Source organism: Abramis brama, assembly GCF_963993115.1.
Source record: "Abramis brama genome assembly, chromosome: 13".
Lineage (NCBI taxonomy): Eukaryota > Metazoa > Chordata > Actinopteri > Cypriniformes > Leuciscidae > Abramis > Abramis brama.
This window is the reverse complement of record NC_139975.1, coordinates 33,269,146-33,273,911: the sequence shown is the minus strand read 5'-3', so window position 1 is coordinate 33,273,911 and position 4,766 is coordinate 33,269,146. Positions and strand designations below refer to the sequence as shown.

Here is a 4,766-nt window from a genome sequence, read left to right as displayed (position 1 = left end):
TAGCAGGCAGTGCTTGAAAATTGGTTGAAACAACTAACATAAAATATAAATAATTACGCTGTGCATGTACAAATGAAGACCAGTATAAGCATCGCAAAGGGCCTTTGATACAAAATAGACAGTTGACAATTCAAAAGAGGTCGATATTTCAACAACTTAACTCAGGAACAACTCGACGCGCAGCAATGTACGTGAATGGTGTCCAACGCCAAAATGACTGTGTTTGGAACTATTCCGATCTTCAAATCCCGGAAGTAGGCGGTTAAAAGCGCCGCCATTATTTACAACGGAGGTCTATGGGAGTGTCGCAACCATAGACTGTAAAAAAATATGGACGTAGTGTCCGTGACGTCACCCGTAGGTTTCTGAAGAGCATTTTTGAAGCCTAAAGTAGGCGGAGCCGGCCGTCGCCATCTTGGCCTCGCGTCACTCCCGGATAACAGAAAATAGGCAAACAGGCGGGGCGTGAGTGGAGCTGAGGAGCCGAAATCACCTAGCTCGACGTCATAGATATAAACACTGTTTTATATCTATGATATATCTATAAACACTGTTTATATCTATGGCTCGACGTGATCGAGTTAGCTGATGATGTAAAGCCAATAAAAAGTTCCTGTTTTTGCCCTTCGAAATATTATATTATAATATTTAAAAGACACGGCTACAAGTGAGACTGTGTATTGTGATTCTGTACTATTCTGCTAACGTTAGTTGAAAATGTATTATGCAGTAACTTAATATTACTCTGAGAGTGTGTGTGTGACAGTGATTTATGTGCACGTCAGTCACTCTTTATGGTCCGTCAGCGCGGCATCGCTCGTCAAGTTCGTAGAGAGCTTATTCAGTCCATTTTAAATTCTGATTTTGGTCGCCTCTCAAATGGGTTATAGATATATTGCCTATGAAGTTAAAGTAAATGCGCTAGAAAATCCGCGCTCATTCATGTGCATTTATAGCATGGACGGAGAAAGCGCCGACGCCTGCATGATTTCATCTGACGGTACATAAGCATATTATAATCTATAGCCTATCTGTTCCGTGAGAGCAGAACGAACGAGCCTTTATTGACGTTTTTAAATCTGAAAACTCCAAAAAGCAACGAAATTGTCAGACATCCATTAGTGCATGTTCACAGAGGAAAAAGCACAAAACACGGCAGAGATGGCAAGTTCAGCAGCTAACATTTGCTGAGGTGAAGTGACGGCTAGTAACAACAGACAAGCGGCTAGCATTGGCATCAGCGACAACCCACCTGTCACTCAAGTGGCCACACCCTTAATTATGCAGAACTTTAAATATTAATCAACTAAACGGATGAGTTATAAAAAAATTCACCCCCCTCACAGTTGTCATGAAGGGCAAAAATAGCTTTATAGACCAAAAAAACATACAGACACCAGGCTGTAAACACGTTTTTTTCTGCTGTAAAATTTGGTATTTTAACATGGGGGAGATACAGATTTGACTCACTTCTGACATCAGCCTCAAGCGGCCAGTCAATGAATTGCAGTTTAACTCACTTCCGTGTTGGTTTCAAGAGAAAGACGGGGAGGTTGCCGCTTGGTCGCAACTCTTTCTCTCTATGGCTCTGGCTCTACTTCACTAGAGTTTGAAAAATGCGCTATGTTTTGCGATCCGTTTGCGCTGCGTGATGATACTGAAGCTAGCCAAACAAGAGAACAAAAGGAGCACCACGTTTGGATGTTTGTTTGCAGATGAGACGTTATGCTGCAAATAATCAGTCAAGTAAGTTTCTTTAGTTAATTTTTTTTTCACCGTAACATGTCAGTTGCTGAGTGCATTTTAATCGCAGATATTATAAACTCAATAGACTCGGGAGGTGAATTAATCATGTTTTCAATCATTTACATATGATTGCATTCTAATAATGTCTTATATTGTAATGTGAGGAAGGCGTGTGTGGTCGTGTTCGAGGAATTTGGTTGCTGATTTTTTTAAAAACTAAACCGACTTTTTAAATTATTTTAAACAAGCTACTAAACATTTGCTGAATGCTGATCCAATATTGTAACACTCGAAGACGTTTATATACATTTAATACAAATAATCAATCTTATAACCACCATTAATATTTAATATATTACCCACCTCTAGAAAAAAATGCTTGTAATGTGTTCAATTTCATTTTGTATTTAAAGAGTTGTTCAATTACTATTTGTTTTGGAAAATGTAATATTTTTGTGTTTATCTGGATTTAAACATTCATTTTGCAGGATCAGTTCATATTTGTTATTGGAGATACAGTGCAAGCGGTGTGGAATCACAGACCTGTATTGATGAGGTGATGTTACAAGATTTATCATGACAGCACATCCTGATCAAGCTAAAACACTACTTTCAAGTCACTAACTAACGTTATCCCTATAGCTTTTAAATGCTTTGAATCTTTTGCATGTGCAAGTAATAAATTCCCACCTGTGCATTTACACCTGCCCTATAATCATCATATATTTTATAGATAACAAACCAAAGGAAGAAGGCTTGCAGCATTGCTGTGACAACTGTGGTAAATACAGAAACAGGAACATCCTTCATGAAGATAGCTATGTGGGGCAAGCTTAAAATGTAAGAATACCTTTCTTAATTTGCATTGGTCCTGGGTTTGCATGGGTCATATATCTATATTTGTGTAATTGATAAAGTTATGCTTAATTCCCTGTAAAGTAGCAATAAAAAGGTTATCTATTTTTAATCACTTTAAGCCCAGTGTCAGTAAAGATGGCGTAGTCAGTGGAATCCTGGTGTTTGTGGGAAATAGAAGGAACCTTGCCCAGCTTTCTACTACGATGTGGCCCTGGTGACTGAGGTAATCAATCACATCACACATTCATCAACAGTTAACAGTCAAAAGTTTACATACACCTTGCAGAATAAACTGCTTCATCAGGGTAGTACTAAATAAAGATAAAACGTACATTTTTGTGATCCCTATTATTGATAAAATTGTTAACATTTTGCAGATACTGCAAGGTGTATATCAACTTTGAAGCGCAACTGTATATCTGTCTCTTTCATTCAATTGAGCCAAATATAATAATGGACTGGATCTGTATTATAAACAAATTTTCTGTTTTTTTGTTTTTTTTTCCTCAAGGCATTTTTTCTGACTTTCCTGCATCTTTGAAACATTTCCATTCACATATACTCTGGAGAGCATCTGGGACATTGACATAAACAGCACTTTCCAACAACTTAAAAAATTGGGTGACAAATCATTTTGGTTTTTGTGCTTTTGGAGTTCTTCAGTGTTTTTTTTTTCTTCTTTTTTTAGACAAACTTAGATTCACTGTAATGCTGGAGTAAGCATTTGGTCCTGTTTAATGTTGGTGCTGGTAAAGGTTTAAAGGGATACTCCACTTTAAAATGAAAATTCTGTCATCATATACTCACCCTCATGTTGTTTCAAACCTGTATGAATTTCTTTCTTCTGCTGAACATCCCTTTAAGAGCTAAATAACAAGGTTCGGTAACTTTTAATTAGGTCTCATTTGTTAATATTAGTTTATTTTTTAGCCAACATGATCTAACCAAGACTAATATTATCTTACTTAGACTAATAAATGCTTAAAGTATTATTCATTCTTAGTTCATGTTAACTGAAGTAGGTAACTAATATATTTTTGTAAAGCATTACCCAAAGGTCTCTTTCCAAAACTGTTTGTGTTTATGCATAGTGTTTCTTGGGGTTTTCTTGTGCATCAACAGAAAGGTTTTTATGTACTTCTTTTAGAGATTATTTTGTCAGTAAATTTAGAGGGTTTTACATTTAGTTTTGTTGATTGTAACATTGCATTTAATTCACACTTAAGTGTATTGTTAACTGACATTAAAGTATATTTTAAATCACATTAATTGCGTGTCATTACATTTTGTAGTGCACTTTAAGTATATTTTAAAAACACTAGAAGCAATTATGAAAGTATATATAAAGTTGTAATAAAGTACCAATTAAGTTGTTCCAAAAAATCACTCTTAATGGCAACTTATTACATTTTATTTCAACTTAATATATGATATATTTGAAATGAATTACACTTAATGTGCATTAAGTGCGCCGAAAAGATGGCATTTAATTCACACTTAAGTGTATATATTTAAAGTATATTATTTATGTAATAAGTACACTTTATAAAAGTACACTTAAGTGCACTTTTTTTTCCACAAGGGTCGGTACATTCATGCAATTGATAATGTACAACTCTGCTGTTTCCTACATTATCAACTCTTTATGTCATGTTGATCAAAATGTAGGCCTATTATACTATTTCTCTGTTGAATTGTCATACTCCTCAAAACATCTAGGCATTAGTTCCTTGCATAAGTTGCATACATTTCTATTACACTTTATTTTGTAAATGTGTCCTGAATTGATGAATTGCGGAGGTGTATTTAGAATTTCACTAATGAAGGAAATAATGAATTGATCAATTAGGATGCAGCAAGGGAATTCATAATCAATTGCATGAATTTACCAAAGCATTGGCAATTTGTTCAAAAGTACTTATGAGAATTTCAGTAGTGATCTGAGAAATGTACCAAAGCAACTGTGATAAAAAATTAAGGATTCAGGAATTTTATACAAAATGTAACAGTGAGTCCTGCTGCTTGTGAATTTGACAAGATCAAATTCACTATGGATGTCCTTTGTACAATTTTTTTAATATTTATTTATTTTTTATTTTTATCAGTGAGCAGAAGCACTTTGACAGGAGGATAGAAAAACAGTTAAAGAAGATTGGCAAGCC

The 4,766-nt window shown here is 35.1% G+C and overlaps 1 long non-coding RNA gene across 1 annotated transcript; it reads left to right on the top strand.

Moving 5' to 3' along the window:
- The first annotated feature begins 1,251 nt into the window (after positions 1-1,251).
- LOC311095496 lies at positions 1,252-3,870 on the top strand. The gene is made up of 5 exons (XR_014608840.1): positions 1,252-1,746; positions 2,235-2,302; positions 2,480-2,586; positions 2,724-2,827; positions 3,116-3,870. It is a non-coding gene; the product is annotated as an uncharacterized lncRNA (long non-coding RNA).
- The last annotated feature ends 896 nt before the right edge of the window (positions 3,871-4,766 follow it).